General features: G+C 31.3%; 1 non-coding gene and 1 pseudogene across 1 annotated transcript; one reads left to right on the forward strand and one right to left on the reverse strand.

The window, feature by feature from the left end:
- Positions 1–1,189: 1,189 nt before the first annotated feature.
- Positions 1,190–1,292, forward strand: LOC145018985 (U6 spliceosomal RNA). The gene has a single exon (XR_013667305.1). It is a non-coding gene; the product is annotated as a U6 spliceosomal RNA (small nuclear RNA).
- A 5,904-nt stretch (positions 1,293–7,196) lies between these two features.
- Positions 7,197–14,588, reverse strand: LOC145016926 (uncharacterized; annotated as a pseudogene).
- Between the last annotated feature and the right edge of the window lie 228 nt (positions 14,589–14,816).

Here is a 14,816-nt window from a genome sequence, read left to right on the forward strand (position 1 = left end):
TATTGTTGCATTATTTTGAAAACTGAGATGTTAACATTTGCTGATTTGTTTTTGACAGGACTCTGGATGTATTATTCTCTTTCTTCTACTTTCAGTTTGTTCTGATTTTTTGCTTCTTATCTTTCAGATATGTTTTGCTTTGTTGTAGGATAAAATGCTTTTTGAAGTTTGACAAAGCAGGAAGAGCATCAACACAAAGCTGTAGAGAAGAGTATATATGATTTACATCAAGTAAAGTAGTGTAATATGCGTCTGTTATGTATTTTAATATTAATATGCAGTTCAAGTGCTTTAAAAAACTATAGTGCTTAAGAATGAAAAGTAAAGAACATGATGGCAAGATAGTTTGATGAAAACTACAACGGAAATAATTTATACTTGTTATCATCTCTTTGTTTGTAGAGAGTTAAATCGTATTATAACTAAAAATAAAGATTGGAAAATACAAAAAATTATAATTTGAACCTTTATATTATGCTATTGTTGATCTGCATGCATTCTTGCTTTTGTATATTTAAACTCCATTAAAACTATGAAATATAAAGAGAATCATACAAATAAACGAAGTTATAAAAATTTGTGTATAAAATATTAAAACTTATGAATCTAAGTTATCATTCTTTTGATCATATTGATTGAAGTTTTAATAAGGTATTTGTTTATTTATTTTTATTGTCTTTCATTTACACGAAAATTTCATATTTATTTTATTAATTTCTCATTTATATCCTCCTATATATGCATATTAAATTAAATTTGTAAAAACCTAAATTACTTTTGATTGGTTTTAATTGATTACGTTTTTAGCAATAAGTTTAAGGGATAATGACTTAAGAGGTAATAAGGTTTTCAGTTTGTCTGTATAAAGTCACTAAGGTTTTTTTTTGTACGTATTAGACCAATATGGTTGTTATTACTGTTTAGAAATAGTCATTTTACCGGTTTTAATGGGTAAAAAGGACTATTTCTAAACGTTAATAACAACTATATTGGTATAATACGCACAAAAAAAACCTTAGTGACCTAATACGGACAAACTGGAAACCTTATTACCCTCCTAAGACATTAACCCTAATTTTAAAGACATTGAGAATATATGACCATCATCAGTAAACTACTTCGTTTAGAACTCGTGTCGTCGCATATAACCTGCTACTCCTCTATATGGCGAAGCTCTTCATCTATAGTCGTCCCTTTGGGGACATCCGATAAAATTGGAACGATACAGAGAAGATTAGCATGGCCCCTGCGCAAGGATGACACACACAAATCGAGACAACATGTGGATTCTATGGTCAAATTGATCTTCTTGTTGATGTCTTCAACCATTTGTGGCAATTAAAGGTGATCTTTCTTTCTATAAAGTCTCCTTTAAGTTTTTTACTTTTCCTGTCGTTAAGTTTCATACTTTATAAACTTCTATTTATGTGTTGTATATAGTATGCATGTATTTGTTTATGTGCTGATTTTTTTATTCATTTTGCAACTTCAGTTTCTTAGTTCATGTTGTGGTTTTGCTTTTATAAAATAATTGATAATAGACATCCTATACAAGTCCCTGTTGGTTTTACATTTCCATTCGTTATCAAATGTAGACATTGATGAGAGGTATCAAAGTGAGATTTTGTTTTTGTACATATGGATGTGTTCATGTAAACATTTATATGACAAAAAAGAAGTTATTGATAAAATGTTGCATATTTATGTAATGAAGATCATCAATCATATGAGTTTCTGGATTTAGAAGTTTTGGAAGGGTTGTAAGATAAGTTTAAATGGAATCAATTATTTTCAGTCAAACAAATCAGTCACATTGATTAGTAAGCATATTTTCTAAATAATTAGGGTTAATGACTTAGGAGGGTAATAAGGTTTCCAGTTTGTCCGTATTAGGTCACTAAAGTTTTTTTTTTGTGCGTATTAGACCAATATGGTTGTCATTACCGTTTAGAAATAGTCACTTTTACCCGGTAAAAATGAATATTTCTAAACGGTAATGACAACCATATTGGTCTAATACGCACAAAAAAAACCTTAGTGACCTAATACGGATAAGCTGAAAACCTTATTACTCTCCTAAGTCATTATCCCTAAGTTTAAAGGGCAAATGCTACATGAAACTGCATGTCATAGGGTGTTAGTGTGTTGTAATGGTTTGTGCAAAAGCTACTCGAAGCCAATTACACAAACCAATGCAGTGTGTAATCATTCAAAAATTGTCAGTACAATATACAATACATTGTCGTCATATTAAAAAAAAGTACAAATAAAAAAGTAAAGGGAATATAACTTATCAAGGTAATTAACTTTTCGGTCTGTTCACATCTGGGTAACTATCTTTTTTTTGTACATATGTAGGTAACAAACTTTTTTGAAGTGTTCACATATGACCATTATGACCTGCTATAGCAGGTTAAATCCTAGATGTGAACGATTTCAACAAGTTTGTTACCTAGATGTGTACAAAAAAAATAGTTACCCAAATATGAACAAAACGAAAAGTAAAAATTAAATTACATGAATGGTCCCTGTGGTTTGGGGGAATTTGTAGTTTTGGTCGCTAACTTATTTTTTTAACTTAAATGGTCCCTATTGTTTATTTTTGTTGCGCGTTTGGTCCCCGTCTTACCTAAAAATACTATTGTGCCCTTATTAATTTATTTTTTTAATTAATTTTCTTATCTATGTATTTATTTTTTATATATTTATAAAAACTAATAGACCACACATATTTGTATCTCCTCGGATGATCCCTACTATTTATTTTTTAATTAATTTAATTTTTTTTAACACGGATGATCCCTACTATTTAATTTTGTTACGAACTTGGTCTATGTCTTACCTAAAAAGACTATTGTCCCCTTATTAATTTTTTTTTAATTAGTTTTCTTGTTTATGTACTTATGCTTTATATGTTTAAGAAAAATTAGTAGACCTCACATATCTGTATCTCCTCACCATCCCATCTTTCATCATTCTCAACTTCTATTTATTTTTCATCTTTAGTGATATCGACGTCTTCATCATCACTTCTTTTTTCGTTCCTTCAACTCCGTCGAATCAACATCACAACCCACTAAAGATGAAGAGACAGTAGGTTATGGTGTTGGTTCGTCAGAGTTGAAGTACCAAAAAAAAAAGACGGTGAAGACGTCGATGTTACTAAAGATGGAAAAGAAATAGAAGATTGGGAGGATCAGAGATGAGATGGTGAATGGTAAGACTCAAATTAACTTTCTCAAATGTGGTTTCAGGTTTACGGTGATGAGATACATATATGTGGGGTATATTAATTTTTTTTATAAAAAATAAATACATAAATAAGAAAATTAATTAAAAAAATTAATAAGGGAAAAATACTATTTTTAGATAACACAGACATCAAACGCGTAACAAAAATAACAGTAAGGATCATCCGAGTTAAAAAAAAATTTAATTAAAAATAAACAGTAGAGATCATCCGAGGAGATACAAATATGTGTGGTCTATTAATTTTTTTAAATATGTAAAAAATAAATACATAGATAATAAAATTAATTTAAAAAATAAATTAATAAGGGCACAATAGTATTTTTAGGTAAGACGGGAACCAAACGCGCAACAAAAATAAACAGTAGGGACCATTTAAGTTAAAAATATATATTAGCGACCAAAACCACAAATTCCCCCAAACCACAGGGACCATTCATGTAATTTAATTTTTAATTTTGGTTTTGTTCATATTTGGGTAACTATTTTTTTTTGTACACGTCTAGGTAACAAAATTGTTGAAAACGTTTACATCTAGGATTTAACCTGCTATAGCAGGTCATAATGGTCATATGTGAACACTTCTAAAAAATTTGTTACCTAAATATATAGAAAAAAAAAGATAATTACCCAGATGTAAACATAGCGAAAAGTTAATTACCTTGATAAGTTATATTCCCAAAAGTAAAGAAAATATACGTTTGAACTAGCGTACTTACCAAAATAAATGAGCGTTTCAGCTTCAATATTAAAGCATTAATTTACAATTGTGTAGATGAAAGTGTGGTGTGAGAAACTCTCTCCCTTCGAACACTATCTCTATAAATTTAAATAAATATATTACTTTTATGAAAAAGATATACAAATTTAAAATAAATATATTACTTTTATATTACCAAAGTTTATTAACAACAACAAAAAAAAAAAAAAAACATAAATTAGGCATTTAAAGTAGATGCTTCAGAAAATAATAAAAAATATGTTATATAATTAAATTGACACACAATATATGATTTTTATTTAGATTTAATAAAACTTGATATATTATATTATTAACATTTAAAGTTACTATCATTTTATAAAAATCTTACGTTTTAAAAACTATAATCCTAAACTTATGATAATTGAAATATGTAATTGGTAACTACAACACTTATCATTATTAAACAATTGATTGAAATTTGTAATAATTACTATTTAACATTTTCAAAAGATTTGGTTATCTACTTTTAATTTTATGCAGTTCATTCAAAAAGGTTTAGTTATGTCTATGCTCTAACCGTCGTTATTTTAGAAAAAAGTTCTATATAAATGCTTTAATTAGTTCTATTTAAAAAAATATTTACATGATTATTTTTATAGTTTGCATTTAATAATAATAATAATAAAATAAAAAATAAAAAAAACTAAATCAACGCATTTTGCTATTGCTTTCAACGTTTTGTGTCAAAATAGAATTTTAATATAAACATAATATTTAAACAATAACATGATAATCAATTATGACATGGTTTCGATGTAAGTATAGAAATCTATAACAAGCAATTACATTTTTTTTTATTAAACGACAAGTTAAAAATAGGGATATAAATCGGTTCGGAATCAGATTGAACCTGACCCGAATGGAAAGAACTGAAAATTGATTAAGGAGTAAACAAGGAATCGAAAACCGGACCGAGTACCACTAACTGGTTTCAAACGGTTTCAGTTTGGTTCTATTACAAAGTGCGATATCTAAGAAGGTGTTCGACACTGAAGACGACCCAAATTAGATTGGAACCAAAAGAATCAAAAACAAAAAATGATGAATTTGAGGAACCGAACAAAATACCACTAATAAGTTCTATGCAACAAAAAACTATTCACCGTCCCCCAAATTAGCACTCGCTGCATCGCGCGGATACCCCACCAGTGTGTATATATATATATATATATATATATATATATATATATATATATATATATATATATATATTTCAATTAAAAATGAACGTTCCGTTGTCAGTTTTATTTCATTTAAATAAATAAATTAGTTGAATTTATTAATTGCACAATATTTATTTAAACTTTACATAAAAATAATATCCTTTTTTTGGTATTTAATAGTAGAATTTTTCAAGTGTAAAATTTATTTATTATTTGGTATAGTTATATAATATTGTAATATATAATTCATCTTTTACTAAATTTCATATAAACAAATGATTAAATTTATTAATATAAAATATTACCTTTTTAGGTTCATTGAGGATCGATTTGTGGGCTAAGATAAAATATGACGAATTCACACACTAACTCATTATCAAAGTTTCATATAGAAAAATTACATATAGTAAATTAGCAAAAAAATATTAAAAGTTTTGTTGATACAAACAAAACATTTGATAAAGTTTGTTATCTGGGTTTCTCCACTATAAAAAAAGTTGTAACTTTAAATTAAGTTAAAGCAGTTATTTTTTACTATGTAATTTGTGTTTGTCAAATCTAATGGTTAAATATATAAAAGGTAATGGTAGTTTTTCTTACTAATTAGACATTTAGATAGCTGTTTTTCATATCTTTGGTCCTGCAGGTGAAAGATCCGATCTCGCTTACAGACTACAAACTCATCAGTTTTATAGGGTGTATTTATAAGATCGTTGATAAAGTCTTAGCAAATCATCTAAAAGGGGTTATTGGATGAGTCGTTGACGAAGTTCAATCAACATTTATATGTGGCAGGAATATACTTGACTGCTCACTCGCTATGAATGAAATTTATAATTTGGCAAAGAAAACCAAACTGTCGATCTTCCTCTTCAAAGTAGATTTCAACAAAGCGTTTAATACAATAAACTGAAGCTACTTGGATTCAGTGATGGAACAAATGACATTTGCGATTAAATGGAGAAAGTGGATCTTTGGGTGTTTATCATCAGCAAGAGCTTCAGTTTTAGTAAACAGGACTCCCATTGATGAATTCCATATCACTAGGGGAGTGAGGCAGGGTGACCCCCTCTCGCCTTTTCTCTTCATAATCCCTATGGAAGGACTACATACGACAATCCAAGGTGTTGTTGGCAGATCGCTTTATTTAAGGGGTGAAGCTTCCAAATAGCGGGCTAACAATCTCACATCTGTTTGATGCAAATGATGCCATTTTATCAGGAGTCTGGGATTCCAGAAGCATTAAAAATCTATCTAGGATTCTCAAATGTTTTGAGATATCGTCAGGGCTTAAGGTCAATTTCCAAAAATCTCGTTTCTTTGGTATCTGTGTTCCCGAGTATGGAATACAAACCATGACGCAAGTTCTAGGATGTCAAAAAAATGTTTATCCATTCACGTATCTTGGGGTGCCCGTGGGAGCCAACATGCTATTAAAAAACATCTGGAAACCGGTAATTAACAAATTTCAAGCAAAACTATCAAATTTGGAAAGAAAATTCCTTATCATTTAGAGGCAGACTGACTCTGATTAAGTCGGTGCTAGGAAGTTTGCCTACGTATTATCTTTCTTTGTTCAGAGCACCACAAGGGATGCTCCCTGATGGATAGACTACGCAGATCCGAGTTTTCATGGAAATGGAGAACCACTTCTTTTGATGCTGACTCTCTTTTAGAGTTACATGAGTTTCACAAGTTGGTTGGATCACTTAATTTTAGTCAATCACTCAAAGTTGGCTTCCATTTCAAACCCAAATCAGAAGGTTCCTACACGGCAAACAGTCTAAGGCGGGTGGTGGACTCGAAAATCAATCAATATAAAGGATCTTTGATTTGCTGGTCAAAAAGCATACCTTAAAAAGTTAAATGCTTTATATGGAGGACTGTTATGGGAAAATTTCCAGTAGTAACTGATGGTTGATGCGTTAGTTCACAGGGGTATAATGGTACAAAACAGGATTTGTCCAATGTGTGGTACTTGTGATGAATCCACTAACCACTTACTGATTGGCTGTGAATTCTCAAAAGCAGTTTGCTATTGGATTTTCTGGTGGTGTGGGATTCAACATAGGCAATTTAGGAATGTAAGAGACCTTAATGATTTTGCTGCAACATGGGGGAATTGTCCCAAGAAATGGCATTTGCTGAGCATGATAGTATACTCTACCATTTGAAACATATGGAATGACAGAATTTTTAAAAATATTGGAGTAAATCCTACCAAGACTGCAGATCCATTATAGCTTAAACTTTTGAATGGAACAAGTAGAAGAGGAATGGAATGGAAAGCTGGACGGAATGGAGTTGCTCTCCATTTTCTCTTTTTTAGTTTTAAATGTTAGCAGAATGATGTAGTGTTGTTTGTTTATTCCTCTCTGGTTTGTTTTGATGCTCCCTTGCTCAACTACTTGCTGCCGTTTTGGGTTTTTATCTATTTGTCGTTTCCAAAAAATGTCCATATTATCTAAGCATATACTAATACGGTGAAGAGTTTAAAAACTAAATGTATAACTTATAAAAGGATTTTTAATTGAGAAAAAATAAAGAAAAATCGTTCGATTATTTTTAATTTTTTATTTAAAAATTTCCAAATTTTTGCGAACACGAAAGGCATGGTTTTGCAATTTGTTTAAAGTTTTCCAAATTTTCCAAAAATAATATCTTTATTTTGATATTTAATAATAAAAATTTTCAAGTTTAATATTCATTTATTATTTGGTATAGTTGTAGAATATAACAATATATAATTTATCTTTTACTAAATTTCTAATAAACAAACGATTAACAACCATTTCATGACCATTTTGCAAGTATTCATTTGTTTTTTACCATAAGACTTAATATTGACCTGTATATAAACATAATTATAAGGGAAAATGACTTGATAGGGTAATATACTTTTTAAAATGTACACATTTAGTCCTTTTTTTTGTAAAATAAACCCTTATACGAGATTTTGTGTAACAATGCAGTCCTTGTGACCAGCTATACCCGGTATACGGGTCAAATACGGATTTTCTTGTAGGGAAAATGACATGATAGGGTAAGATACTTTTTGAATTGTACACATTTAGTCCTTATTCTTCTTCTTTTTTTTTTTTTTTTTTTTTTTTGTAAAATAATCCCTTATAGTATATGTACACATTAGGTCATTTTCACCGGATTCTACATGTTTTGCTGATGTGGAAGCACAAGTGGCACTAAATAGCAATTAGTTAGCTTAGTCACCAGATTCTACAGGTTTTGTCATGTACTTCTTCAATCTTTCATAGATCCTATTGTACAAAAGATCAAACCAAAAGTGTTCACAAGATCATATATTTGTTACATTTAATCATTCTCACCCTCTCATTCTTTCTTCTGTGTTTGATTGCTGCCAAGAACACACCTTAGGTGTGTTGCTTTTTTCGGTGAGCAAAGGGGCAGTAACCCCCATATATCTTCCTCTCTAGTCGTGATACACCACCCACAACATCCCTAAAAAATCATTATTGATGCTATCCTCATTCCTTCTCCATTTTTTGTCTGGAAGCACCTCCCACCGGAGGTGGGTGATCGTCCAACAACAAGAAAAGGGCGGCGACCCTTCTTTTACTCGTCTCTCTTCCTTCCTGTCGAACAACAACAACCAAACACCCTTTACATGTGTTTCTTCAATCTGTCTCTCTTTGCCTCCATCTTTGAGATATGTTGCCAGAAAAAGAAGAAAGAAACGACAAGGGGGCTACCAGAGCAACTCCTCGCCACCAACTAGCGTCTCTACTTCCTCCTGCCTCTCCCTTCGACCTTGTTGTTTTTGCCATCATTCCTCCTTGCTACCAGTGATGTGTAGGATCACACAAAGGAGTCGCTGGAGATCGGGGTTCTCCCTCTTTTTCATGATGAATAAAAGTTGGAAAAATCTCGTTGTGGATATGTGGATGCCACCTGGGTATTTCATTTCAAAAAAATAAAAGAAAGGGAAAATGACTTGATAGGGTAAGATACTTTTTGAAGTGTACACATTTAGTCCTTATTTTTTTTTTTTGTAAAATAAACCCTTCCACGTTAGCAACACCTGTAGAATCCAGTGAAAAGGACCTAATGTGTACATATTAATAAAGTATAAGAGTTTATTTTACAAAAAAAAAGAATAAAGACTAAATGTGTACATTTCAAAAAGTATCTTACCCTATCAAGTCATTTTCCCTAATTATAATGGATGATTTTACACACATTTTAAACACACATACATGTACATACAATCATTATACTCATATAACCAAATATAGGTCTGGTGTAAAACAATAAATCAACCAAAATTAAAGAAAAATATTGCTTATAACACAAAACATAAACAAAAATAACAAACAAGAAATTAGAGTGATTTCATCTAAACCTTCTTTATTAAACCATATCGAAAATCATCTATCTTCCTTACATAAATAAATAAAACATAATTATTAGCAAAACATCATTAACCCATGATGAAGAAGCTAAAAAAATCTTTCATTTATAAAGAATATATTAATAAAATGACACTTTTATTTACATTTTCAAGATGCTAGTTTTTTTTATGCTTCTTGTTTTTAATGACCAAGTGAAATATTCTCCACCTTTAAACCTTCATCCTCGCACACAAAGCAAACAAAAAAATAGAATAAATAAATAAAAGAAATTCAAATGGGTAGAAATGGATTAAACTACATAAAGGAGATATCAATGAGAAGAGTCGGAAAACACGCCGAACCCTAAGAGCATAATGGAGAAAAAGATTGAGAGATTAACAATAGAGTCAGTATATTGGTGGTGGCCCGATAACAAAATATTCAATTTGAAATCAACTCAAAAAACATGAGAGAATTGAAAAGATAAGAAAATAAAAGAAGGTTAAGAACACATTAAAAGAAATATTAGGGAAAATGTATACCTAAATCGACGAAGCCATCATCGTAGCGATGACAGATGGTGGTGACGAAAATCGAGCGATGAAGGAGGTTGTAATATTGTTTATGGTGAAGGCTGTCAGTGAGGGAAAGCGGAGGTAGAGAACGATTTCAAAACAAAAACATTAAATCGAGTGTGAAATGTGACAATAGTGTTGGCCATTTTAAAGCTAGGGTTTGGTAGAAGGCGTCAATACTTAAGGTGGAGGTGGAGGAGCTTTTGATGCACTGGAGATGGTTGTTCCAATGCGAAGATCGAGGTGGCATAGATGAGTGGTAGTCGGAGCAGTAGAGGATGCAACGGACAAAGGTGCTGGTGGGAAGCATTCATATGTTTTCAAAAAGCGCGTTTTAAAGGAAAATAAGGATTTGTAAAGAATGGAATGTCCACTTTTATATTTATATTTTCCTTTAAGGGATTTTCTAATATGTACCCTAAGGCCACACATAAGAAATATTAATTGAACTATTAATTATGGGAAATATTATCATAATTAAATATGAAATTTATTAATTATAGAAAATATTTTTCATAATTAATGCATTTCACATTTAATTATGGTAATATTTCTTATAAATAATACTAGTTATTATGTGTGCAGATCTCATATTAGAAAATCCCTTCCTTTAAATCTTGTATATGATTAGTTATTTTTAATTTACAAGTGTCATTATTTTATACCATTAGATGTGAAATTAAGGGTTAATGAACTAGAAATGTAACAAACTTTGGTATTTGTTCACATTAAGGTAACAATGTTTTCTTCGTTTACATTTGACCATTGAACTTGTTTGACCTGTTCAAAATAAGGTACTATGACCGGTAATTAGCGGTAACATTACCCTATTATGAACAGATCAAACAAGTTTACTGGTTAAATGTATACAAAAAAAACATGGTTACCTAAATATGGACAAATACCAAAGTTCCTTACCCATTTTGGTAATATTAGGTTCTTTATGTTAAGTGCAAGTAGTCATAAGATCCATTAATGTGACATAAAATTGGGTTGTCACGTCTTTGTGTATGAGGAGATGGTCAGATCTTAGTCCAGCCCAATATAGGCCCAACTAGTTAGGGGTTAGGCTGTATACGCTTTAGGGTCTATATTGTATGTGATTTAAAGACCTAGTAACACAGCCTAGCCTATCACTTCTCGGGACTGAATTGGGTTAGACTAGGTCAAACCTAATTGTTCATTAACTGTCGGAGCCTGATCCCAGGGAACATTCCCTAAGACAGTTCTTGTCTAATATTACCAAAACGGGTAAGAAACTTTGATTTTTGTCCATATTTAGGTAACCATGTTTTTTTTTCGTACACATTTTACCAATAAACTTGTTTGACCTATTCATACTAAGGTAATATTACCATAATTACGAGTCATATTACCCTATTTGAACAGGTCAAACAAGTTCAATGGTCAAATGTGAACGAAAAAAACATGGTTACCTAAATGTGAACAAATACCAAAGTTCGTTACCTTTCTAGGTCATTAACCCTGGAATTAATGGTTGAGATTTAAGCTTCTTAGTTTAGGACTTTGGTCTTAAAACTTTTAAACTTATTATTATGTATCCATTATAAGTAGTGTGTATATATATCAAGGTTGCAGAAAACGTTAGACGTTGGCTAGGCGGTGGACTCGGGTCTAGGGATTAATCGGTTAGACGAGGATTAATCGGGGACCATTAATTATTAAAAAAATAATTCAAAAATTTATAAATCTAACATTGATACTAAGAATATAAGTAAATAAGCATAAAAGTTTAATAATAACTTAATAAGTTTAACAAGCACAACCATTTATCATCCAAAATATGCATAAAAGTTTAATAATAAGTTTAACAATCACACAAAATCATCATCCAACAAGTCCATAAAAGTTCAAAATAAGTTTAACAAGCACAATAATTTTCTTTTAATTTTCTCCACATACTTCCATTATTTGAACCCCATCCGACTCATATTCGTCTTCTTCTAACACTTGCTCCTCACTCTCGGACTCGAAATCTTCATCGAAAAGTTCCCTTGTTTTTGGACTTTCTCGGGGTGCTTGACTAACATCGGTTGCAAGAGCTTCATCAACCGTTTTGGGGTCTATTTCATCTATATCACAATCATCACAATCAACAATCCATTCTTGAGCGGGGAGAGAATGATTTGATAATAGTACTTCCATGTTTATATCTTTTCTCCTTTTGTTTTTCTCCATTAAATTAGCATTGAATTGAACATAAACAAGATTGTTCAATTCGCTTGTCTCCAATCTATTTTGTTTCTTTGTATGTACCTTCAAATTTAAACATAGCAAAGAGTTTAAACACGATTAATATTTTTATTTTATAAAATATAAATATAACACTTGATATTACTAACCCCTTTAAACGTGCTCCAATTCCTTTCACAACCCAATGAACTACTAGTTAAAGAAAGAATTCTCATTGCAATCTTTGTCAAATGAGGAGTTGTGCCACCAAATAGTCCCGACCAACTAGCTACGATTTTGAAACAAAAACACATTATTAATCGATAAATATCAAAATTTTATAAAACAGATAAATAGATAACTAAAAGGAAAATGAATTACCTGGATCAAAGTCGGCATCATTCACCTTACAATGTTTAATTGCAAGATCGGAACCAAATCTATCAACTTTTTTCTTGTACTTTGGCAAGTCAATAGTTACGAGTTGCCTTTGCATCTCTAAATCTCCAAGAAATAAAGTATCAAAAAAATCAAGAACCGCATCCATTACATCGGGATCAATTTGGAGTTGTGCATCATTATAATGGTAATACGGATTCAAAAGATAAGATGTTAAATGTAAAGTTGAATCTCGTCGACCTTTCATCTTTGTGTTTATGATATCTATAATAGGCTTGTAGTGTTTCTCGTTACCACCCAAAGATTTGATAATTTCTTCTTTTGCAACTTTAATCTCCCCGTAAACAAAACCCATTGAGGGCTTCCAATCCGCATCAACCATTCGAAGGACTTTCACCAAAGGAGAGAACACTTTTAAACATTGTGTCACACCGGACCAAAATTGGACACTTGTCACCATTTTATACGAGGCAATCCCTTTAGGCTTGCCGGAAAATTTACATTCCTCCCATTCATTGCTAGAGAACATATGTCTTAGGTGCTCCTTTTTTTTGGACAAACTTTGTAATGTTAGAAAGGCGGAAGCAAATCTCGTGACTCCCGGTCGGATAATTTCCCTTTTGTTGGTGTAACTTCTCATCATCGCCAAGGTTTTGTGGTGAGCGTAAATGAATATGGTTAGTTTCTTTGCTTGAACTAGGATTTTCTTAAACCTTGGGAGTGCTCCGATACCTTGAAAAATAAACAAGATTAAATAACAAATTATAGTATATAATTAATCATTTTTAAACTACATAAAGTACTAAACAAATAAAATAATAAATACAATAAATAAATAAATAAAATAATGTAAATACCTTCAAGCATAAGGTTAATGGTATGTGTTGCACATGATGTCCAAAAAATAGATGGTCTTTTCTCTTTTAGCAACTTCGCCGCCCCCATGTTATTCATGGCATTATCGGTCACAAGTTGAACAACGTTCTCGGGACCAACTTGTTGAATACAAGATTCCACATACTCATATATGTGTTGGCTTGTATGTGCTTCACTGAAACATTCTTTTGAAGATAAAAAAACCGTACCCATCTTCGAATTAACACATAAATTCATAATGCTTCTCCTCTTTCGATCGGACCAAGCATCCGTCATAATGAGCATCCATCCTGTTTCCATTCTTTTTCATTTTTTTTCAACAAATTTTTTGTTCTTTCAACTTCAAGCTTTAGAAGTGGGTCACTCAAAGCATATCTAGTAGGACATGGAAGCCCGGTTCCAAATTGGCCAATAACCTCTAACATCATTTTGAAGCTATCCCTTTCAAAGGGATGAAAAGGAATCGCACTCTCATATGCCCACCTACTAATAAATTTATGGACCGCTAATATTCTTTCTTTCTGGACAATATTGTTAAGATCAACATTTTTCCCTTTCCCGCCTTCACAACTTCTTCGGGGTTTATTATGTTTGCAAAGTTATCCATGGGGCCTATTACATTTGGTGCCTTCGACCCCAAAGAATTTTCTACTTCATCCATGCTATCATGCAATTCTTGTCTTGCCTCTACCCTTAAGTCTTCAATATGTACTTTTTTAGCTTTCTTTTTCAACTTCCCTTCGTTAAGATAATTTAGACATTTCAATTGATCATCTTTTGTAGACTTTGGACATGAAGATACATTCCGCGTCACATGAGTAATATGTCGTTTCATCCTAAAAATCCCCCCACCAAAAACTTTTCCACACAAGGTACATTTCAATCTATCCATGTTATTTTTATCCGGGATGACACCATATTCCCAACCAACATCATCCGAATTACGTTTATGTGCACCGGTCGCGGATGATCCAATAGATGTAGCCGATGCATTAGATGCCATTGATTGTCAACTGTTATAAATAATATATATTAACACATTAAAAATGCTCACTCAAATCAACAAACTTTGTATCATATCAGTTTATCAACACTTCATCTAATATTGATTATTGAGTATATCATGATTATCATCACATTGACACATTAAAAATACTTAAATACTCACTCATATATCATTAAAAAAATCACATTAACAATAACACCATATTCATATTAGAGGCTCTGTAAA

This window comes from Lactuca saligna, chromosome 9 (genome assembly GCF_052625555.1).
Source record: "Lactuca saligna cultivar CGN05327 chromosome 9, ASM5262555v1, whole genome shotgun sequence".
In the NCBI taxonomy this organism is placed as follows: Eukaryota; Viridiplantae; Streptophyta; class Magnoliopsida; order Asterales; family Asteraceae; genus Lactuca; species Lactuca saligna.